General features: G+C 41.7%; 1 long non-coding RNA gene across 1 annotated transcript in view; it reads left to right on the top strand.

Annotated features, from left to right (window-relative positions):
- The window catches only part of LOC116456862 (uncharacterized), a 254743-nt gene extending 231994 nt beyond the window's left edge, over positions 1 to 22749 (top strand). The window contains exon 4 of the long non-coding RNA XR_004244829.1: positions 20880 to 22749. This is a non-coding gene — a long non-coding RNA (uncharacterized LOC116456862). The remainder of the gene's footprint in view (positions 1 to 20879) is intronic.
- The last annotated feature ends 2758 nt before the right edge of the window (positions 22750 to 25507 follow it).

The raw sequence follows: 25507 nt of genomic DNA, 5'->3' as shown, positions 1-25507 counted from the left end.
TAGATCTACACATATAGTATGATCCAAATTTTGTATGTGTGAAAGAGAATAGTAAACATAACTTACTCTATCATCTCAGATTTAACTCCAGTGCCCAAACTAAACAATAAGTGCCCAAATCTTCTCATTTTCTAAAATGATGTGCCAAGCCATCAATTAAGCATTTGCAAGGAAGACATCACACAGCTGCTTGTCTCAGCATCAGCTCATCACCCACCTCAATGTAAAGGATGCTGAGAATTGATAGGAGATTGGATATCTGGGAAAATGATCTGGGGAGAATTACTGGAGGCAAATACTTCCTTCTCACTACAATATAAGCAAAGTGTCCCAATGAGCTATCACCATCATAATGCTGTGTAACAAACAATCTCATAATCTTATTGCTTTTTAATTAGAATTTCTATTTTTATTTTATTTTATTTTTTAAATTTTATTTTATTATTATTATACTTAAAGTTTTAGGGTACATATGCACAATATGCAGGTTTGTTACATATGTATACATGTGCCCTGTTGGTGTGCTGCACCCATTAACTTGTCATTTAGCATTAGGTACCCCTCCCCCACCCCAGAGTCCCGTTTATGTCCCCTTCCTGTGTCCATGTTTCTTTTCAACATGCGGTGTTTGGTTTTTTGTCCTTGAGATAGTTTACTGAGAATGATGATTTCCAGTTTCATCCATGTTCCTACAAAGGACATGAGCTCATCATTTTTTTAAGGCTGCATAGTATTCCATGGTGTATATGTGCCACATTTTCTTAATCCAGTCTATCGTTGTTGGACATTTGGGTTGGCTCCAAGTCTTTGCTATTGGGAATAGTGCCGCAATAAACATACGTGTGCATGTGTCTTTATAGCAGCATGATTTATAGTCCTTTGGGTATATACCCAGTAATGGGATGGCTGGGTCAAATGGTATTTCTAGTTCTAGATCCCTGAGGAATCGCCACACTGACTTCCACAATGGTTGAACTAGTTTACAGTCCCACCAACAGTGTTAAAGTGTTCCTATTTCTCCACATCCTCTCCAGCACCTGTTGTTTCCTGACTTTTTAATGATCGCCCTTCTAACTGGTGTGAGATGATATCTCACTGTGGTTTTGATTTGCATTTCTCTGATGGCCAGTGATGATGAGCATTTTTTTCATGTGTTTTTTTGGCTGCATAAATGTCTTCTTTTGAGAAGTGTCTGTTCATGTCCTTCGCCCAGTTTTTGATGGGGTTGTTTGTTTTTTTCTTGTAAATTTGTTTGAGTTCATTGTAGATTCTGGATATTAGCCCTTTGTCAGATGAGTAGGTTGAGAAAATTTTCTCCCATTTTGTAGGTGGCCTGTTCACTCTGATGGTAGTTTCTTTTGCTGTGCAGAAGCTCTTTAGTTTAATCAGATCCCATTTGTCAATTTTGGCTTTTGTTGCCATTGCTTTTGGTGTTTTAGACATGAAGTCCTTGCCCATGCCTATGTCCTGAATGGTAATGTCTAGGTTTTCTTCTAGGGTTTTTATGGTTTTAGGTCTAACATGTAAGTCTTTAATCCATCTTGAATTAATTTTTGTGTAAGGTGTGAGGAAGGGATCCAGTTTCAGCTTTCTACATATGGCTAGCCAGTTTTCCCAGCACCATTTATTAAATAGGGAATCCTTTCCCCATTGCTTGTTTTTGTCAGGTTTGTCAAAGATCAGATAGTTGGAGATATGCGGCGTTATTTCTGAGGGCTCTGTTCTGTTCCATTGATCTATATCTCTGTTTTGGTACCAGTGCCATGCTGTTTTGGTTACTGTAGCCGTGTAGTATAGTTTGAAGTCAGGTAGCATGATGCCTCCAGCTTTGTTCTTTTGGCTTAGGATTGACTTGGCGATAGGGGCTCTTTTTTGGTTCCATATGAACTTTAGTTTTTTCCAATTCTGTGAAGAAAGTCATTGGTAGCTTGATGGGGATGGCATTGAATCTATAAATTACCTTGGGCAGTATGGCCATTTTCACGATATTGATTCTTCCAACCCATGAGCATAGAATGTTCTTCCGTTTGTTTGTATCCTCTTTTATTTCATTGAGCAGTGGTTTGTAGTTCTCCTTGAAGAGGTCCTTCCCGTCCCTTGTAAGTTGGATTACTAGGTATTTTATTCTCTTTGAAGCAATTGTGAATGGGAGTTCACTCATGATTTGGCTCTCTGTTTGTCTGTTATTGGTGTATAAGAATGCTTGTGATTTTTGTACATTGATTTTGTATCCTGAGACATTGCTGAAGTTGCTTATCAGCTTAAGGAGATTTTGGGCTGAGACGATGGGGTTTTCTAGGTATACAATCATGTCATCTGCAAACAGGGACAATTTGACTTCCTCTTTTCCTAATTGAATACCCTTTATTTCCTTCTCCTGCCTAATTGCCCTGGCCAGAACTTCCAACGCTATGTTGAATAGGAGTGGTGAGAGAGGGCATCCCTGTCTTGTGCCAGTTTTCAGAGGGAATGCTTCCAGTTTTTGCCCATTCAGTATGATATTGGCTGTGGGTTTGTCATACATAGCTCTTATTATTTTGATATACGTCCCATCGATACCTAATTTATGGAGAGTTTTTAGCATGAAGCGTTGTTGAATTTTGTCAAAGGCCTTTTCTGCATCTATTGAGATAATCATGTGTTTTTGTCTTTGGTTCTGTTTATATGCTGGATTACATTTATTGATTTGCCTATGTTGAACCAGCCTTGCATTCCAGGGATGAAGCCCACTTGATCATGGTGGATAAGCTTTTTGATGTGCTGCTGGATTTGAGTTGCCAGTATTTTATTGAGGATTTTTCCATCAATGTTTATGAAGGATATTGGTCTAAAATTCTCTTTTTTGGTGTGTCTCTGCCAGGCTTTAGTATCAGGATGATGCTGGCTTCATAAAATGAGTTAGGGAGGATTCCCTCTTTTTCTATTGATTGGAATAGTTTCAGAAGGAATGGTACCAGTTCCTCCTTGTACCTCTGGTAGAATTTGGCTGTGAATCCATCAGGTCCTGGACTCTTTTTGGTTGGTAAGCTATTGATTATTGCCACAATTTCAGAGCCTGTTATTGGTCTATTCAGAGATTCAACTTCTTCCTGGTTTAGTCTTGGGAGGGTGTATGTGCTGAGGAATTTATCCATTTCTTCTAGATTTTCTAGTTTGTTTGCGTAGAGGTGTTTGTAGTATTCTGTGATGGTAGTTTGTATTTCTGTGTTATCAGTGGTGATATCCCGTTTATCATTTTTTATTGTGTCTATTTGATTCTTCTCTCTTTTCTTCTTTATTAGTCTTGCTAGCGGTCTATCAATTTTGTTGATCTTTTCAAAAAACCAGCTCCTGGATTCATTAATTTTTTGAAGGGTTTTTTGTGTCTCTATTTCCTTCAGTTCTGCTCTGATTTTAGTTATTTCTAGCCTTCTGCTAGCTTTTGAATGTGTTTGCTCTTGCTTTTCTAGTTCTTTTAATTGTGATGTTAGGGTGTCAATTTTGGATCTTTCCTGCTTTCTCTTGTGGGCATTTAGTGCCATAAATTTCCCTCTACACACTGCTTTGAATGTGTCCCAGAGATTCTGGTATGTTGTGTCTTTGTTCTCATTGGTTTCAAAGAACATCTTTATTTCTGCCTTCATTTCATTATGTACCCAATAGTCATTCAGGAGCAGGTTGTTCAGTTTCCATGTAGTTGAGCAGTTTTGAGTGAGTTTCTTAATCCTGAGTTCTAGTTTGATTGCACTGTGGTCTGAGAGACAGTTTGTTATAATTTCTGTTCTTTTACATTTGCTGAGGACAGCCTTACTTCCAACTATGTGGTCAATTTTGGAATAGGTGTGGTGTGGTGCTGAAAAAAATGTATATTCTGTTGATTTGGGGTGGAGAGTTCTGTAGATGTCTATTAGGTCCACTTTGTGCAGAGCTGAGTTCAATTCCTGGATATCCTTGTTAACTTTCTGTCTCGTTAATCTTATTATTAAAATAAACATTTATTTTCATGAAGTCGCAGGCAGGCTGCAGTTTGGAAGATCTAAGCTGAGCTCGTCTTGACAGCTCTAGTTCAGACTGTGGTTTCGTCAGGCTTGTTCCTAGATGCAGATTGGGTTTCAGTCTGTTCCCTGTGTCTTGTTTCTCTGCAACCAGTGGTTGCCCAGGACATGGTTGGATAAATATAAGAATTAGCTGAAAGATGTAGTGTCTCTTAAGATCTTGGCTCAGAATTGGCACAATGTTGCTTCTTTCCATAATTGATTAGCCAAAACAAGTCAGATGGCTTGCTCTACATCAATGAGACTGGAAAAATAAACTCTACCATGTGGGGAAGATGTATTTACTAAACAGCAATTTGCCAAAGAAAACTAACTGGAGAACTTAATATGTTTCTCTTGGTATTTGGGGAACATAAGCACCAGTACCTGATCTTGGATTGAAAATGTTTATAGAGGACTATGTTGGGAAGTTATGATGTTGCAGAATTTAGTTGGCCTAAGATTTATGTGTGTTCCTGGTATGCCAGGAGTGTACTTTATGGAAGGGAGCTAGTTATAGGCTGCACTGTAAAAGTTTTCTAAGAGGATGCTACCTGGAGAGATGAAGTGACCAAATGAGATAATGTGTAAGTGGAAAGGAAGGCAGGGCCTGAAAGACTGTTGTGCACGCCCAGCTACTGCAAGCACTGAAGCAGCAGGAATTGGTTCTTCTTTATCAAGAAATATGTATAAATTTAAAGAGTATCTTTATTAGATGCTCTTTATAATTTAGTATCAATTAGGGCTCAATCAGAGAAGCAGAACCACTATGAGTAGGAATTAGATCTTACACTGTTATGGGAGCTGCTGGGAATGTCATGCAAGACTGGTGATCTGTGTCTGATGTTGAGCCTGAAGTCACTATAGGTCACCCAAGCCAGCAGCTGAGAGGGGAGATGGACAGGGAGTTGGGAGAACGAGGGAAACCCATGAGAGGTACTGGATTCCACCAAAACAAGCTGAAGCATTTGTCTGTCTCCCACTGCCTCCAAACTTAATGGGGAAACAGGTACTCTTCACATGGAGTTGCACATATACCTGACCCAGGGCTTGAAGAGCTGAAGGAAGAGATCCAGGGAGAGCTAGAGGAGCTACAAGCTCAGGAGCTGCCCCAAAGTAGCAATACACTCTAGGAGCTGTAAGCCCAGGTCCTGCCCCACACCGCAATGCAATGTAGGAGCTGTAAGCCTAGGTGCTGCCCCATACCAGCAACACAAGCTGGCAGATCAATGAGCTGCCACATGCATGCGCTGCCAGTGTCTAGCACCCTACACAGACTTGAAGTTGCTAAGCATGGCTGCTTCTTCACTATGGTCTTTTATATCTCTTGTGCATTTTTCTAATAGCCTCTTCAACCTGGAACCTCATGGAGATGACACTCTGGGAATTGAGTTCCCGCTTAGCTAAGTTGACATGTTACAAAGCCACCATGCCCTTTAATCTCTTTAGAGAGTTATAAACAACAGTTAGAAAGGGAGGGACAATTTGGATCGAGGAAGCAAGTGAGAGTGAAGAAACCTGCCTTGAAACCACAATGTCCTTCCTCACTCAGGTTCCCAGCCTAAGGCACGTATGCACTGTGGAGTGGAGAAGAGCTTTAAGTTGGATGAGAGAGAGAGTATGAACTTTTTTATATGTGAAAGTGAATAGAGAAATGATGGAAATTGCATGAGATTTCATGCAAGTGCTGAGAAGCATCAATCTTAAATAATGAGATTCAGAAAATATGATTAAGGACAGAGTTTATTCAAGTGCAAAACTTCAGGGTAGCAACCCAGGAGGAAACACGGATTCCAAAAGAATGAGTCAGTGTTCCAAAGTAGGGAAATTAAGGCTTTCACTTACATAGGCAGAGATGGGGAAATTTAACAGTCGCAATATTTTTCTTAAAAGACCAATACATATGTTACAGTGATTTCATTGGTTACAGCTTCCTACATTCCAAGGTAGATTGCTTTAACATTCCATAAGGAGGGGTAATAGATTCCTGGGGTCCTATCTCTCATGCCTTTTGGTCTTTCCTAATCGTCCTATCTCTCATACCTTTTGGTGTTTCCTAATCGTCCATAGTACAAGAATAACTAAGGGATTTAATCTATGATTGGAGAAGCAGAAGTTGCAGCTGTATGCTACACATGATCCAGGCCACATAGCCACATTCCTCTCAAGGCTCAAAATAATGTAAAGTTTCACCAGGTTTAAGTTTAAATTCTTTAATTTCACTGAAGGGAGGATCACAAGATCAAGGAAGAAAGGCAGGGTGTGAAAAAATAAAGTAGCTTTTGGCTATATTTTACTTTGACTGGATTTAAAAAATTGTATGTGTATATGCAGGTGTGTGTGTGTGTGTGTGTGTGTATGTGTGTATTTTGGGTTTATTGAAGTATATAAACTTGCTGAGTTACAAACATCAAAGGATTTTTTCCCTAGTCCCTGTTCCCAATAATCCTGTATTAAATCTCTCATTCATAGTGTAGCAGATTTCATAATTTCCCATTCCCCTTGGTTGCACAAGTTCTTCTGGCTTAAGAGACCAGTCTCATCTTTTCCTGTCACTCCAGTGCTATCTGGGCTTGAGGCTTGGGGGAGGTGGTTGGGAGGGACCTTGTCGCTCTTTACCCTTCTTCTTGTATCCTTTCTCTGGGAACAGTCCTCCTCACCCCCTCACATAGAGATAGGTGCTGTGGTGTGTGGGTGAATGGAGGAGAAAGAGGCCAAGGGCAGGCATTGCTTATTTAACTCATGGCAGGCACAGTGCACTCTATTAGTGGTTTTCTTTTTCTGGCTCACACTGAAGCTCCTTACAGCCCTCTCTGGTAGGTTTCCATCTCTGTGGCTCCCTCATGGTCAGTGCTTGGTCACTTTTCTGAGCCTCCTCTCAACTGCAGAAAGAAGATGTAACTCCAGATCCCAGCCCTCTCTCAGATGCCTCCTTGTGGTTCATTCTCAGCCTCCTGCTGCTTGGGTCCTCCTCCTTGGCAGCCCACATGCTTGTGTGAGTCTTTTCTTCAGTGTCCACTTGACCTCCAGAAGGTGGGCGCCTTTCTGCCATGACAACTGAAGGAACAGGCTGCTCCATGGATGGTCTCCCTCTGACCCGCTCTCTCAGTGAGGCTCTATTTTCCTTAGGAATAGAGCAAATCAACAAGGCTACATTCTACTCAGGTGCTCAATGGGAATGAGAAATCAGCATTCCCTTCTTGAAAGTGTTCCCGATCTTTATGAATTATTATTTAGGAAGACCCTCTGTTTAGCTCTCAGATGTGCTCTAGACCAGCATTTCCACCCAGCAATCATAGATGGCCCCTTTCTGCAGTCTACTTTTACAGAATGCAAGGTGGTGGTTGGTGGTGTTGCTGAATTATGGCTGCAGGTAGCAGTGAGGTTCAGCCACCTCTTTTTAAAAACCACTTTATTGAGGTATGATTGACATGTAAAAGGCTGTACATATTTAATTTTTACAACTTTACGAGTTTGAGGATACATATACAGCTGTGAAACCATCACCACCACCAAGGTAAAAGACTGACATATCCATCACCTCTCAAAGTTTCTTTTAGTTCTTTTTACTATAATAATAATTTTTTTTTGGTGGTAGAACACTTAAAGTAAGCCTACACTCTTAGCAAATTAAAAAAATATAATATTGTATTTTTAGCTATAGTTACTATGCTTTACATTAGATATACAGAACTTATTTATCCTAAATAACAAAACTTTGTCCCTTTGACCAATGTCTCCCCATTCCTGCCTGCCCCTGAACCAGCCCCTGGCAGCATCATCCTACTGTCTGCTTCTATGAGTTTGGCTATTTTAAATTTCATGTTTAAGTGAGGTCATGCATTATTTGTCTTCCTATGCCTGACTTATATCACTTAGCATAATCTCCTACAGTTCCATACATGTTGTCACGGATGGCAGGATTTCCTTCTTTATTAAGACTGAAAATATTCCATTGCATGTATATACCACAATTTCTTTATCCATTCATCCCTCAGTGGACATAGAGTTTCCATATCTCAGCTATTATGAATAATGCTGCAATGAATATGGGAGTACAGGTATCTTTTCAAGATACTGATTTCGATTTCTTTAGATACATATGCAGAAGTAGGATTGCTGGATTATATACCTCATGGAAAGACTCAAGGAAGGTGTTTGGCTTTATTTAGAATGTGTAGCACTTAATGCCTCTTTGTTCACAGTTTCATTTGTTAATTCTGGAATAACAGAAAAATTCCCACTTTCTTTTCATATACTTACAACACACACACACACATACCACACCCATACCCCATGGGTGAGAGAGAGAAAGTGTAGCAAGGGCTTTGCTGAAATATTAACAGTGGCTGCCAATGGGCTGTAAGATTAGAAACTGTTTTTCCCGTTTTCTCTGTGCTTTACTGCTTGCTTCACCTTTTCTCCAACAAAAGTGCACCCAGTGTATCTCTCTTAAAATAAGAAGATGAAGTACAATAAACATGATTTTAAAACTGCAGCACCATTCCACTGATAGAACAGATGTGAGAGGCAGGGGCTTGGGTTTTCTGACCTCCCAGGGCTCTCTGCAGGCTCATCATTTTATGAAACATCAGCTGTTCTGAATTCCTGCAGCACCTGCCACAACAAAAGGAGGCCTTTTGCTGAGCATACTAATGCAGTTGCACATGCCTTCATAGAACAAAGAAATCAAAATGAGGAGTTCATTAAGCATCCTTTGGACACTGTCCATTCTACCCTGGCCTGAGCCCTCCAGGGGAGGTAGAAATCCACCTGCAAGGGAAGATGTCCTATGTCGAGTGAGTCCCCACCACCTCCCTTTTGTCCTCTCTGGTGATCTCCTCCCTCCTCTTTCTGGTCCTTTGCATCTCATTTGGCTCACACCTCAGCTACTGCCTCATCTGCAGACCCCTCTGGCATCTGCTCCTCTAGCTATGCCTCTGAATTCTCTCATGGACCCAACTTTGCTCCCACACTTTATAGCTGTGCCTGAAAGACAGGTTGGCTTCCCAGGAGGCAAAAGCTACAATGAACAGGCTGCCCCTCAATCCTACTAGCTTATTCCTCTCTGCTTTCTCATACACCTGGCTGGTTTTTTGTGGTCTTCAGGATTAGCAACCCTTCCCTTGGCTTTGCTGAGAGATGCCATGCTGATGTCCATTTCTTCATAGTATAGCATCTTTTCAAGGTTTAGGTGACTTCTGCCCATCCTCTTCATGGGAGGGATGCTGAGGACGAAGAGTATGTTCCTCTTCCTACCCCCTCACTCACTCTGTCTCAAGGAGGGAGGGATTGCCAGTCGGATTGATCCAGACTTAGCACTTTCTGGAACATGTTTATTAGTGAGTGAGTTCACTGCACTTTATTTTTTAATTTTAATTTTTTTTTGAGGCAGTTTCACTCTTGTTGCCCAGGCTGGAGTGCAATGGCATGATCTCAACTTACCACAACCTCTGCCTCCTGGGGTTCAAGCAATTCTCCTGCCTCAGCCTCCCAAATGGCTGTGATTATAGGCATGTGCCATCAAGCCTAGCTAATTTTTGTAATTTTAGTAGAGATGGGGTTTCTCCATGTTGGTCAGGCTGGTCTCGAACTCCCGACCTCTGGTGATCCACCCACCTCAGCCCCCCAAAGTGCTGGGATTACAGGCATGAGCCACCGTGCCCGGCCTTCACTGTACTTTAAAAGCAGGATTCTAATCTCCACTTCTTCTTGTGCTTGAACATAATCAGCTCTCTTTCATCATTTTTGCTGACTTAGTAAACATTTCATACTGAGGATTCCATCCATCCTCAGTGTAAGTCAGTGCCCACTGAACTCCCTCTTGAGTGGGGTGAAGCAGGTTTGTCATTCTCACCTGTGCAGTTTTCTGGCTCAGTGAACCAAGTTGTGCTGTTGACTGGTTATGTATCTTTCTTCTCCAGCATGCCTAAGCTTGCTCCTCGCAAGGCTTTAAACCTAAGCCATGCTCTTGAATCCAACTTTGATTAGGGATCTACAGTGGAACTGTCACAAGCCCTAAAACCCATAAACTAAGCAGTAGATTTCCATTTGACAATTGTTCGTTGGGTGTAAATATCAAGTGGAGGTGAGGAGGGAGGCTGGACATTACTCTGTCGATGCTGGGGATTGAACAGACAATCTGTGGGAAATTTGGTGCCTTTCTACGGCTTGGCTTTGGAATAAGCTTCCATTTATTCCACTGGGTTACATTCTCCCATTGGTCCACATTAAGGTGCTGCTGTAGGAACTTGAAGCTTTTGCAATAGTGTGGATGGAATTCTCATGCTTCTCTTTCATCCAGAGCCAGCCTCCTTCCTGACCTGGGATTATGCAAAGAGAGATAATATGCAAATGAGATCATATATTCCATTTCTTTTTGGGCCAGTTGGATTTAACCTAGTGCATGTTATACCAATAAGCACCACTAAGTCTTTGTATAATCCCTCTTCTTCCTGATGGAATCTATGATCTATGATATCATTGGTACTAACTCTAACAAGCCTAGGATATTCTGGTGGAAACTGGTAGAAATTGAACAAGACTGAAAACATAATGACCTGCCCTTCCCACCCTCCAACCTCTTCTCTCTAGGGGAAAATAATTCAAATTGTTGTGGGAACTTCAACCCTTTTTTTCCAGTGTCTCATAGGAGGGGACCGGGCAGAATATCATGATCTCTTGGCTTTAAGGAAGTACTTCTTTACCAATGTAAGCATAATGGTTTAGTGAAGTAGAATTACCGGTTTAAGGAAGGGGGAGCATAGCATAGTGATTAAGAACATGGACTTTGCATTCAGATAAATTAGGGCTGAAACCTGGCTTGATTAATAACCAGCTGTGAAACCTTGGACAAGTTACTTAATCTCTTTCAGTATTGTGAATATTCTTTTTTAGCGGTAAAGGAGGGATAATTACAACTAACTCATAGAGTCATTATAAGAATTAAATGAGATAATGTAAGCAAAGCTCTTCAGCACAGGCCCTGACACATGGTAAGCTCCCAATATATGGTAGCTACAATACTGTCTCATCATTGTACTATAAACACATTCTGTGTCCTAACGTGATGGGTTAAAATGGAGCAGGAAGAACTAGGGCAAGCAAGGACAATGGATCACAGTCAGGTGTCAACCCCAGGTAGGGCCTGGGTGAAGACCTAGGGTCAAAGAGGGGAGGATGTTCAGGACACAGTGAACTATTCTCAGAGAGATATCTGCATCTTCCCTAAACTCACCAAAGAGCCTTGTTCAGGGGCTGGGTGGGGATACACTTGGGTACTGGAAAAGGCAATAGATTTCATTTGAGAAATGGGTTTTCATTACTGCCTTTTCTCTAATTTGCTGGGTTCCTGTGGCAGATTGCAAAGGTGGTTTCAATTCTTAATTTCTTTAGCCTTGTCTCTGCTATGTGACTTTGCAGATCTTCATGCTAAAGATGGACTCTTTTACCCATGTCTTGAATGTGGGCTGGCTCTGTGACTTGTTTCATCAAGTGTATCAGAAGTAATGGTTTCCTAGTTCCAAGTCTAGACTTTAAAAGGCCCATGTGTTTCTATTACACTTACTCTCTGTCTCTCCATCCTGGCCTTAAGAACATGCTGGGCTGTAGCTTGCTGAAGGATGAGAAACACATGGAGCAGAGCTGAGTCATCCCACTGGACCCAGCAGAAGCCTGAACTGATCAGTGGACTGCAAGCCATTTCTGAGCTATTTGGGTGATGAGCACAGATGAGCAGAGCCAACCAGCCTAACATCCTCAATGCATGAACAATAAAGGCTTATTGTTGCATGAGGTTTTGTGTGGTTCATCTTGTGTAGCATTGCCATGAGGACAGATAAGTGAACAGTTGCAATATAACTTCATCTTATTTATCATTTTGAATTCATTCACTCAACAGGCATCAAGTATCGATCATGTATCAACGCCGGGCTAAGCATTGTTGGGGAAACATTGTTTGGCGATAGCACACAATAATAACAGGAGACAAACAACTGTCTTGTTTATTCACCAATATATCCTTCTGACCTAACAGAGTAAGTTGGCACTTAGTAGATGTTCAATAAACATTTGCTCTCTTATGAAGACATAATGATGCAATAAACATATGTTGTTGTATGTGAATGTAGTATGTGTGTGTCTGTGTTCCAGATAACTAATTAAATATGTCATTAAAATATCAGGCCCATTTTTCTTGCTGTCCTCTGGAGTGGCAGAAATAATTTCCTATTCTTTACTCCACTGTCTTTTTTTTTCTTTTTCTTTCCCCTCCTACAATGTCAGCAGCAGAAACTGCAGTGTACTGTTAAACTTACCTCTGTAATAGAATGTAGATGTATAAATCAAAACAGCTTCTAACGGGTTGTCTGCAGTAATAAATGCTACGGAGGCTGCCCAACTGGCAGTATAAGAGAGATTATACAAACTGCTGCCTGGAGAAAACACAGCATCATGAATAAACTCAGCCTTGAATTATTTATATATTTTAAGCGGTTTTTTTCTCTCCTCAATCCACAAGGCCTGGGAATGATTTTCACTGGGAGCTGAGTGTCTGAATTTGGCTGTAAAAGGAAAACAGTTGCAGTATGTCTTAGTCCAAGTTTCAGGGTGAGGATAGTATCATGTTACGTGAGGAGTCAGCAAGGCTGGCAGTGCAGTGCAGTGAGAAGATACTGCTTAGAGCTCAGAAGAGGACAGTTCGAATCCTAGGAAGTTGTGTCTCCCAGGGCTTGTGGGCTTTATGGTCCACCTTGGACCCACACAATTGGATGGAGAGCCCCAGGGCCCACCTCCAGCACTTCTACCAGAGGATGCTGCATCATTCTCTTTATTGAAGTAAATTTCAATCTAAGACTTTGTTGTGGAAAAAAATGGTTTTATTATAAAAGGAAAAGTTTGGAAATCAATGGCGTGACTAATCTTTGAGGCTCTATACAAGTGAGCTTCACCTCCTCCTGCCAACTAGAGACTCTGGGGACCCTTTAAAAACTGTTAATGCCAGGGTCCTAATCTTTATCAATTAAATCAGAATTTCTGGAGATGGGGGTAGACATCAGGATTTTAAAATGTATCCAGGTGACTCTGATGTGCAGCCAGGGTGGAGAACGTCTACTTTACGCCCTTCATTCATCTAACAGGACAAATATTGAGCACCTGCCATCAGCCAGGTATTCAGCAGAGGACGGAGGATAAAGTGAAGAATGGGACAGGCCCAATCCTTGCCTTCATGGATTTCTCCATTTAAGTAAACACACAGCTGAAATTTGGAGGGATATATCCTGATACGGGAATATACAATACTATGACAGTAATAGCAGGAATGATAATAGACATTGTGATAGTGTTTATTGCTGGAAGAATGTTGTTTTAGTCTTTTTAAAGACTCACGCATTGTGCTAAATGATTTGTATGAAGTATCTTATTGGACTCTCATTCCAAGTCTGTAGTTAGGTACAGTTACTATCTTTGTCTTACAAATAAAGTACATGAGGCCCAGAGAGAGTAACTTGCCCAAGTTTATATAGCCCATAAAGGTGGAGTCTGGGGGAAGGGGTGCCCTGCCCAGACTTGGCAAATCAGGATGATGTCTCTGTACTTCTTGACTCTTTGAGTACACTTTGGAGCTGCAGAGATTGGGGAGCTGAATGGATGTCAGAGTATATGTTGTAGAAGAGAAGCTGATGTTTTTCAAAGCATTGCATCAGCAGAAAGCAGGGCCTTGCATGCATACATGTGTGCACACACACACTCACAAAGTATTACTGGCAGAAAAGATTATGAGATAACACTTTTATTTTACAAGTGAGCAAATAGAAGCAGAGAGAGTTGATGGCACAGGCACAGGCTTTGCCATGCTGGGGATGAGATCCAATTCTTCTGATTTCTTCTTTGAGGGCTCTTTAACTCACCCCGCTGTGACTCAGCTTCTACAGGGTGCTCTTCTGGCTTACAATCCCAAGATTCGAGGGAAATTCCACCCGATTTCACCAAATACATTTTCACCTGACATTGCATAACGAAGTCACCTGAGCTTGCAGTGATTCACTCTGCAAGTACCTTGATTCACCCAGCCCTCACCTCAAATTTTTGATGCCTCATTTCTTCCCATAAGCAGGCATTGTGCCTTCAGTAGGTGGTGGAGAACTTGTCATGAGAATGCTATAATCCTTTCCACATGTTTGAAATTGGTACTTTTCTAAGTTCCTTAGCAACCATTGTCTCATACAATCTTTCCAAGAGTCCCGTCAGTAGGCAGGAAAGTTGCCATTATCAACCCATTTGGGAGGTGAACTGACTTGGGTTCAGAAACGACCTGCCTCAGGCTCCTCCTGGGAAGTTGATGTTATTGTTTTGGTAACAGGATGATGGTCACTACTAAGGAACTCCAGCCACATCCTCACTCGCCCTCACACAATGTCTTCACAGTCCCATCTGCATTTGCTCCAGCTGTGTTTCCACCAACAACCTCAGTGCTGGTTCCTCCTTGCTGAGTCATTTAGGCTGACTCATCTTCTGGACTCCAGAGATTCCCTAACTGCATGCTTCAGTTAGGGAAAGGTATGTGTGTGTGTGTGTGTGTGTGCGCGCGTGTGTGTGTGCGCGCGCACGCATGCATGTGCATGTGTGAGGTGGTCCTTATTAAATTCTTATCAGAACACTTCAGAATATTTGAACTGGCCACGACCTGATTGCTTACTGATATCTGAGTGTCCCTTTTCCAAGATAGAAATGTAGTTCCTTGCTCTTTTCCAAATCTGATTTGCAAGAGCTGCTGCTCCTATAAATCCAGTCATTTTCCTCTTTTTTCTCTCTTTTCATTTATTGATTCCTTCTTCTTCTAACCATCACCAACAGTTTAGCCAAGATAATGTAAACATTTCTCTAGAGTCTGGCCCAGTCAATTCTCTTAGAGGCTCATATTTTCCTTAAAATCTAAATGATGCAATGAAAGAGAACTTTGTTTCTGAGCAATTCCTTGAAGACTACTGCTTGCAGACTTCATCCAAGTTGAACCTTTGGAGAACCAAACTGCTCTCTTGAGACCCTTTCCCTCTCTTCAGCAAAATCAGAAGCTCCCATTGCAAGAGTCAGGATGGGTACAGCAGCCATTCTATTCAGCAGATCTCATGCTTAGTAGGATGAAGGCCAAGAGCTAATGAGAGGGAATTTGGGGACTCCGGCCAAATGGGGGCTTTCAAGTAGCCCTGTTGGGAAGCAAACATACATACCAGGCTGTGTAGAGAGTCAGCAAATAGTTCCTCAGAGACCCAAGGTTAATACTGGGTCCAAAGAGATTGCAAGGAGTGAGGCTGATTGGCAGCAATTGTCCCAGAACTAGGCAGGTTTGAAAAATACTCTGTTCATTTTATTCTGTCCCGTTAAACTGAAAGCATTTTTAAGCTTGTGGTTTTGAGCAGCACATCTGGCATGATTAAAACCTAGTCATTGTATGAATGGACTTGTTTGGAGGATTTAACCCTCAATGAATATTATCTGATGGGAAAGTCAGGGAAAGCTTCTCTCTGTGTCTTCAAAGACTTTGGTAGAAAGAGAAAGCAGCAGACAACCTTTGAGTTTTCAGATCCTGGGAGGACCCTTTCTGTCTCCAACCCTCCCATCCCCAGATTTTTTAAGGACAAAAAGGGGCTGTTCCTCTATCATGAGCCTTCTTGTCTAGGGGGACAGGGCCCTCAGAAGGCAAGCCCCTGAGAACAGTCTCCTTTTTGGTGGGGAGGAGAGGTGTTGAAACTCTCTAACACTACACGTGATGATTTTCCCTTCTGGGAAGCACATGAGATTAACTGATGATGTTTTAAAATATATATTTTTACAGAAACATTTAGGGAGAAAGCTGCTGCTTAGTGTTCTACATGAGGGAATTGAGGTGTACTCATATTTTCTGCCTCTCTTTTCTCTCATCTATTATTTGGAACAGAAACCCTGTGGGGCTGCAGAGCTTTAGCTAAACTCACCAGCAATCTCTCCATGGTGTGCCCTTAAATTCTGAAACCCAGAACTATTGGCATGACTGAAAAGTCTCATCTTCAGACAGAGAACTGGGAGTAGTATAAATAATAACTGGGTGCTTTTTAAGCTCTTTTGAAAGAGAATAAGGGGTGTTAAACCCTCTCTGTGGGTGCCCTGAAATTTCATTTTGCTGTGCCGAGAAAGGAATAAAGTGCTGTATTTGTTTTCGAGAGCTTACTTAACAAATTATCACAAACTGAGTGATTAAAAAAACAGAAATGTACTCTGTTACAGTTATGAAGGCCAGAAGCCCCAAATCAAAGTATCAGCAGGATCTTGCTCCCCCAGAAACTCTAAAGAAGGGTCCCTCCATGCCTCTCTTCTGGCTTCTGGTTGTTGCCACCTATCCTTGGCATCTCCTGGCTCCTGCACGTGCTACTTCAGTCTCTGCCTCCATCACCATGTGGAATTCTCTCCGTGTGCCTCTGTTCATTTGTGTCTAAATGTTCACCTTCTTATAAGAACACCTGCTATGGTTCTGATAAGATTAGGGGTAGCCCCTAATCCAGTATGACCTCCTCTTAACTTTATTACATCTACAAAGACTTTATTTCCAAATAAGGTCACATTCACAGGTACTGGGAGTTAATAGTCAAACATAACTATTTAGGGGACATAATTCTAAGCATAACAAGTGCACTCTATGCTAGATAGGGGAAGCAGTCCATGGTTTGGCAGACCCTAGACAACTATGTCAATTGTGAACTCATTCAACATCATTCCAAAATGTATTAACCAAGTCCCAAATATTTCCCATGCATAGGCTGAGCACAGGGACAGGGAATGCAGCCAGTTGTTCTCAGAGTCACCAGCTAGGATAATATCTGCTTGAAGAATTGTTATAAGATGTATAAGTAAGAAAACTGACATAGAAAAAATGAGCCTAGTACACAGCACAGAGTAAGTATTCAACAACTGATAGCAGTTACAATATGCGGGGTTCTGGCTACTTCATGATAATGACGACCATTAATAAACACTAAGTGACAGGTGATACCAAACACTTTGTATCATCTCATTCCATCACATCAGCAACTCCAACAGGTGTGTTTTCATCAGTTGTATTCTCCAAATGATGACACTGAAGCTTAGAGAGGCTAAGGAACTTTCCCAGGTCACACAGTCACTTTCAGGACTAGGACTTTTCAGAATGCAAGTTAGTCTAACCATGCTATGCCAGTTCTTTCATTGTCTCTCAAAGGATGGTCCTGAGTCAATCAGTGGCAATTTCTAACCCCTCTCTTGAGGCTTAAATTTTACTTTACATATTATTACAGTACAGGTCTTGCTTGGGCAGACCTGGAAAGCGGACGGCAAGCCTCAGCTGACCCCAGGGAGGCGTGACCCTGAAGCAGGCACTAGCTGTGAAACAAGCTTCTCCTTCTTGAATTTGGAGGAAGCTGATGTATCTGAGTGCCACTTTTTAATCAAGAAGACCGTCTATCTCCTGTTGTCATTTGATCTTTCTTGAAACAACAGCTACAAATCTCTAGGCAACACAGACATGACGCAGACAAAATGAAAACGGAGGAAGCAGCATCTTTCTCTCATTAACGGGAGAGGAGAAAAAGCACGGCTCTGCCTCAAGTGTTTTGGGAATGTGTTATTTTTAGAAAAGGACATTTTGTGATTTTAGTTGTTTGATTTCTGAGAAGGTTTTATTTTTTAAAGAAATCAAAAGTGAATAGTAGATTGAGCAGTAACAATCAATCAGCAAAAGAATATTGTGCAAGGCATGGCGGTAGAGACAGAGAGGCTGTGAGGTTTTGTTCCTGCTCTTTAGATGTTTAGAACCTAATAAGAAAGATTTTATAGTGCTGTCTGTATAGAGCTCAGAAAATAAGGCAATCTGATCTATTGTAGTTCACAAAAGGGAGAATAATTGGAGAGGTAAAAATTGCGGAGCCCTGAAGAATGGATGGAGTTGTTTATTCATTTGTTGATTCAGTGAATATGTACTGAACACCTTCCCTGTGTATAGCAGGCACTGATAAAAAAAAAAGCTGAATGAGACCTTGTCTCTAAGCTTGAAAAGTTTATAGACCAGTGGCAGACAGAAAATTATACACCAAAAAACATGATGAAGTAAATGATGGAAATGTGAGCAGATAACATGGAGCCATAGGGGAAGAAGAGGTGATCAATTCTAAATAGAAGAGAAAAAGAGAGCTGAAGACTTCATGGAAGAGAGATGGGTAGTTAAGGATGGAGATGAGTTGACCAGAAGGAAGAGCAGGAGAAATAGTTGAGGCAGCACATGGGTGAGGCTCTGCTTACAGCTGAGAGTTGTAAGATCTTGCAGGTGTGGAAGGATTAATCTTGCAAGGTGGCTGGGAACACCCATATTTGCAGGAAAAAGGGAAATTTTTAAAGCATTGGATGCAATGTGGTGACTTATCAAATATTTGTTTTAGAAATGAAGGTCACACATTAGGGGCCAGACCACTAAACAAACCAGTGTAATAAGTACCATAAGGGAAGTAGTTTGGATTCCCATAGGAATTCAAAGAAAAACCACTTTATCAAAACTGGGCCTGTCTGCAGAAGACTTCTTGGAAGAAATGACATCAACAGGAATTAGCATGATGAAGGTGGGGGTGAGCGAGGGGAAGACAATTCTTCAGGAAAGACAGAGTAGATTTGGTGCATTGCAGACTGCTGTGTTTGACTGGAAGATAAGGGGAGATTTGTGTGCAGTGAGGATGGGCACGAAGCAGGAGTGGGTGGATTTGTTCAAGCCCTGAAAGGCCTCCTCAACAGACCATTGAGACTTGAAGGGCTTTCAGCACTGTGAGACCTGATCAGATTTGCTTTTTAGAAAGGGCATCTGGCTGCTGGGTGGCGAATATATAGGAAGGATGCAAACAAAGAGGAAGAGGAGCCTATCAAGAGGATGTTTTGTATTAATCAAGGGGAGCTTAGATCAGAGTAGGGGCAGTAGAATTGGAGAAAAGTAAAAGTGCATTAAATGAGCACTTATTTAGGAGGTGAGAAGAGAGGACTTGGTGAGTGAATGGGCTAGAATTCTGTGGGGAGATAGAAGGCTGGTGATGGAGAATAAAAATGGAAACTGGGAGAATAGTGAAGACAGTTACGGAGATATAGGACACAGGAGGAGGAACTGCCTGGGGTAAAGCAGACTACATTATGGAAGACAGGTAAGGACACAGCTTATTTGCCTGGGTGTGTGGAGTTTGGGGTGTGAGGAAGTGAGTGAAGAAGGAGCAATTGGCATGTCAATTTAACAAACATTAATTGAGCTATTACTGTGCCCCAGGCTTTGGGCTATATGCTGGGACCAAACCCCATGTGTAGAATATTTTCAAGGAATTCTGAAGTCTAGTGAGAGATGAAAGAGGGTGAATAGATAATTTCAGGATGACGTGTCCATGTGGCAATAGACCTATGCACAAGGTTCTAGAAGAAGATTACTTAATTGGACAAATATTTGTGAGCACCTACTCTATGCCAAGATGGTGCTAGGTGCAGTGGACTTGGCAGCAAGCGAGTCTAATAAGAGCCTTTCTTTCAAATAGGTAGCATTTTACTGGGGGACCTCATATACAAATTAAAATAGACAGAGATTTGGATAAGTTCCAGTGTGCTAGTTTGGGTTCTGGGAGATCAGAAGTAAGATACAGGTTGGTGAGGGAACATGTGGAAGATGCTGAAGGAGCCACCAGACTTCAATGCTGGTCTGACTCCATGGTGCAGGGAGGGAAAGTAGGAAGGTTGCATGGGAGAAGTCTTGTACAGCTGTGCAGTCAATGGAAGTTTCAGTGAAGACGATTGTGGGTCCCCAAGCCAAAGTTGCCCGTCAAAGGAGTCCCATATCTTCCAGGAACAGGTCGACTTTTTGTCCTGCCCTACTTAGCCATTGGGTGGGAGTGTCTCATGGGAAGTATGGCTTTGGAGCATGTGAATGGATGGATTACAGAGCGCAACAGCAAAAACCTTTGGACAATTACGCTTTGGCATTTGGAAGGCTGCAAAGCATTTCCTTTAGCCGCCGTAAGTATGGAGCAAGTAATCCAGTTGCCAAGAGAGGATAACCTGGGAGAGTGAGATTTACATGATCAGGGATGGATGATCTCTCTGAGGAGATGATGTTTAACCTAAGACCAGAGGATGAGAAAGATCCAGCTATGTGAAAAACCTTGCAGAAGCTTCGTAAGTGGAGAGAACAGCAAATGCAAAGACCCTGTGGTGGTATCTGAGGGTCCCTCAGAAGTCCAGCATAATTTGAATGTAATCAAAAAAGGAAAAGAATTGCAGAAGATGTAGGCAGGACCAGACAGCCCAGGGTTTTGTAAATCATTTAGAGGAGTTTAGATTTTAGTCTGACTCCACAGAGTGGGGAATTTAAGTGGGCAGTAATAGATCTGACTTCTATTTAAGAAGACCACTGTGGCTACTGTGTGCCTATAAGGTTTTCAGGAGTGGAGAGTAGTTAAATGGCAACAGATGATGATGATGTGCACAGTCAAGGCACCCTGGCCCAGTCTGGGGTTACAGGGGGTTGCTGGTGTGGTGAGAAAAGGCTTCATGGAAGAGAGGGCATGTGAGCTGGGTCTTAAATGGATAAAGTCTTAGAGCAAATTGCGGAAAGGAGGTGACATTTGAGGTGAACTTCACTGGCTCTGTGAAGGGAGGAGCAATCTTGTAGCACTTCTCAAAATCACTAAAACGCAGAGCCAAAGCAGTCTTTAATTTAGTGCCTTTTATAGGAGAGAATATGGTTCAGGAGTAACCAAGGACATTTACAGGTGAAAAGTACTTAAATCAAAGCGACAGCATAGTTAGGGAAAGGAGACCAACCATTTCTTTTTTTTATGGCAGAGAACATTAACTGAATACGTCAGAGACTCTAATCATTTCAGAGACTGAAGCAGAGAAACAGAGAACACTCATCTTCCTTCTCAACCTGGCTCTGGATGCCAACTGGCAATGCTGTGAACCAGTTTGGGCTTGGAGGGCTCAGAGGAAGTCAGTTTTGGAGGGCATTGGAAGCTGGTTTTTCAGAACCTACTCTTTGCTACCCCTTTCTATGTTGAAAATAAAAATGGAAAGCCTAATTCATAGTCACAACAATGACACCAAGGAATAAATCACAGACCGGAGTCCAAACATCTGGTCACGTTGCTCATCTACCATCTGGTGGGTCTCCTCTCAACTCTGTATTCTGACTGTCAGTCATCTCCCTTCTTCTCTGTCTTCACTGGCACTATTCTAGGTTTATAGTTGTGAAATAGATTCCTAACTGGTTGCCCTGCCTCCAGACTCTTGTACTGTATACAGGTCCAGTGACAAAACGATGGTTTGGTTTACAGTCTACAGATACATTTTACTTATTTTTTTAATGTCCATAACACTCTTTGGAATAAGATTTAAAAGTTGAAAAATCAGATGATTTTACATAAAAATCCATATTTCCTGTTTATGCTAAAAAATTGAATGATCTGACCTCACTGGTCCACATCGAGCAACAACTGGGTAAATCTTGCCGTTTTGGTTTTTTTTTTTTTTTAATCTCGGACATCATATTTTTGTCCAGTTCATCAAAATTTCTCCTCCTTACTATTGTTTTAAACCCTTCTTTTTTGTTACCTGCCTGAGCCTGGGAGGTATTTGAACTTAAAGACATTACTTCAGTGCTTTATACAGACTCATTTCTCTGAGAGACAAATTTGATCATGTCACACTCTTGTTTAAAAACCTTTGCCAGCCTGCTTGCCTGGTGGATAAAGTTCAAACACTTGACCCTAGCACAGAAGGGCCTCCATAACCTAATCTCTTATCTCTGTGGCTCTTCCTAGCTCACACTCTGCCCAGAAGCCATGCTGAAAGGCAGTGCTCTGTTGTACCCCTCTGTCCTCCGCCTGCTCTAATGTCCTATTTTTACCTGAATATCTTTTCTTCAATATTTCATCTGGTAAATATCTTCTCCTTAGTATCACCTCATACATTATAAAAGTCCTTCTCAAACTTTTGCGCTTTCATTACCTGCTTCTTCTTCACTTTCTTAGGACCTTGGACCCTCCTCTATTGCAATGATATTGCCAAGCCAATTCTCTCTCCTTCTTCAGACTGTACAACCCTTAGGGCTCTGAGCCATCTTTGCCTTTGGGAATTTATTGCAGAGTAGGTGAATGGTGTTCACTGAATAAATGTTTCAGACTGGAAATTTTGATCTTTCATTTCCTTACCTATAGGATGGAACCGTAATACCTTCTGTTCACATACAGGAGAATCATTGTGGGGATCAAATGACATAATGTCTTTTGTAAAAATGTTAACAAAGCACTTGGAAACTGCAAAGTAATATATGAGTAGATGGAATTAATGCAGAAAATGTTATGTTCTCAACTTGCTTAAAATAATTTAACTGTGTTATTTCTAGCAAGAACAGTGATCTTGAAGGCAGGGTTATAGTTCCTGCTTATAGTTCCAATTTTATTGCCAATTAGTTGGATGACTTAGGGAAAGTAATTTTGCCTATGTAGACCTCAGTTTCCACAGCTGAGCTCTGGAAATTTTAAGGTATTTGTTATTTCTTTCATTTTTTTCTCCAATCTTCCTAGAAGTAAAACATTTTTCTTGTTTTCAAAGACTTTCATTCTTCCACATTTGGTATGGTATATTAACCATAATACAATAATGAATATGCAGCCATTCGTTTTTTTAATTAAATATACAAATAATTGACAATAGCTATTGTGTGGTGCTGATTACTAACATTTTCTTAACCTGGAGTTATTTTCATTATTTAATCAACATTAACAAATGAAGGCTTCAGAACTCAGAATTAAAAGATCTTAGCAGCTATATTACAATGCTTCACTCAATCTTACCTAGTCTCTTGCTCTAAACTCACATGGCAACCTCATCTTTCTTCCCATATCACTCTAAAGTCACCAATGTGATTGATAGTTTTGGGTAGAGGAGTTTAGAGTGGGGAGAATGTGGAGGAAACGAGGACTTTACTTGGAGGGAATAAAAGCTCTATCCTTTCCTTGTTTTCTAATTGCAGCTTATAAAGTTGATTGACTGACTGCTGGTTTGAAATGGTGTCTGCTAACAGTCACTGGTACAGATTCTCTGTAATGTGAGGTAAAATACCTATAAAAGCCTAGAAGAAGATGTAAACTCAAAACATAGCCATAAACTTGGACTGACAATCCCCTGAAGACTGGATCTGGGAGGACTTTTTGCCAACAGTAATGCCAATGAAACTGAAAAGAAGAGAACATTCTATGGGTGTGGGTGTGTTACTGAGGAAATACTCTGTAGGCAAGAGATAAGAAGGACTATTATTTTCGTTGTTCATCTCCTGGATGGGGATCCCCTGGATGATGGGTCCCCTCAATTGTGTATACCTGAATGGATTCTCTGGTGAAAATTGATGACCACCCAGAACTTTAGTATGTGCCTTTTTCTTTTGTAAATATCTTATCTGCGGATACAATGGATTAAGGTTTAAAATGAGACCATACTGGGTAGGCTGGATCCTGAATCTAACAAAAGCATCTTTATAAGGGACAGAAAGACACATGCAGTGACTCACAGACAGAATATGTTTCAGGCCACATGAAGACAGAGGCAGAAATTGGAGTGGTGGGGCCACAAGCCAAAGAATGCCAGGAGCCAACAAAAGCTCAAAGAGGCAAGGAAGGACTCCGTCGTAGAGACTTCAGAGAGAGCATGCCCCTGCTGGCACTTTATTTTGAACTGACCTCCAGAACTGTGAGAGGAAGGATATATTTTTGTTGTATTATGGGCAACCCTAGGAAACTAATACAATGGAAAACTCAAGTTTATGCCAAGTGTTGAAAATGGAAATGCCTAAGGTAATGAAAATGAGTGGGTTGACCAGGGAGGCACAGAGGCGAAGTTGAGAGGGCACATGGTCTATGAAGACACATCCAATTGTTGTCTTCTAAGAATGCAGACATGGACTTGCCAAATATTTTTACAGTTCAGAGAAAGCTAGAAATTTGGATTTTATTTGTGTGCTCTTATTTGTTTTTTAACATTGGCCTAATTTTATTTCAAACATGGTACTAACCGTGTCAAACATGTTTGAGAAAGTCATGGGTAGCCCTTGTGGTGCCTCTTGTCTGGGTCTGTATTAGTTTGTTCTCATGCTGCTGATAATGACATACCTGTGACTGGGTAATTTATAAAGGAAAGAGGTTTAATGGACTCACAGTTTCACATGGCTGGGGAAGCCTCACAATCATGGTGGAAGATGAAGGAAGAGCAAAGGGACATCTTACATGGCACCAGGCAAAAGAATGTGTACAGGAGAACTCCCTTTATAAAACCATCAGATCTCATGACACTTATTCACTGTCACAAGAACAGTATAGGAAATACCTGCCCCCGTGATTCAATTACCTCCCACGGGGTTCCCCCCATGACATGTGAAACTATGGAGCTACAATTCAAGATGAGATTTGGGTGGGGACACAGTCAAACCCTATCAGGGTCCCTTTTAGCCATCCTTGTCCTGTGCGTTTTCTCCACTTTATAAGAGGCAGAATTGTGTTCCTCTCCTCTTCCGTTATTTATTTTCCAGCCTCAGAGAAGATCCTGCTCCAAAGACCACAGAGCAGGGGTTGGAAGGCAGGAGCAGGAGGGTTTTTGTGGTAGTGATGCATAGCATAACTGCGTGATGATTATTTCCACTCATTAACTGTCTATCTTATCAGAAATCCAGGAAGAAGTTGGACAGAATTCTATTTTAGTCTACCAGAGCCACGGTTAGTAAAGCCTGCTGGAATGTGGAGCTGATCTAGGAGCTGTGGGCATTCAGCTAGTGAGTTATGAAATGGGAAAAGTTCCTTTATCCCACTAGCAGGGTGTGTGATGGGGGAGTGACTCGTTTCTTTGGTGCCTGCAGCTCAAACCTCTAGGGGGAGTATGCAGACGGGCAGGTCGTGGGGATCATGGACTCCAACCCCACAGCAGTGTCTAGGGTTGGGTGTTTACAGCTCTGGAAGCCCCAGTGTGTTACAGTGTGCTCTTTCAGCTTAGATATCTGCAGGCGACTTGTGTTAATCAGCTCAATCAGACCCTCTGCCTTATCACAAGGACATAGGGCTTTCTGTATCCCAGGGTTCTTGCAATAGTGTACCGGAAAAATCAGATCACATGTTGGCATGGAGAATGAGTGCAAGGTTTTATTGAGTGGTAGAAGTAGCTCTCAGCAGATGGTTGGGGAGCAGGAGAGGGGTGGAGTGGGAAGGTGGTCTTCCCTTGGGTCAGGCTGCTCTGTGGCCGGGCTATCCTCCAACTGTCCTCAGCCAAATTCCACGTCATCCCACCATCAATGGCTGCCAGTGTCTGTTGGTGTGTTCTTCTGCCTGTGTGTTTCTCTTGACATCCACACACTCGTGTGTATGCCTGCTAGGGTCTTGGGGGTTATATAGGCACAGAATAGGGGGCATGGTGGGCTAGAGAGGTCT

This window comes from Hylobates moloch, unplaced genomic scaffold (assembly GCF_009828535.3).
Source record: "Hylobates moloch isolate HMO894 unplaced genomic scaffold, HMol_V3 SCAFFOLD_17, whole genome shotgun sequence".
Lineage (NCBI taxonomy): Eukaryota > Metazoa > Chordata > Mammalia > Primates > Hylobatidae > Hylobates > Hylobates moloch.
Note: the sequence above shows the minus strand (reverse complement) of the source record. Positions and strands in the feature narration are given on the sequence as shown.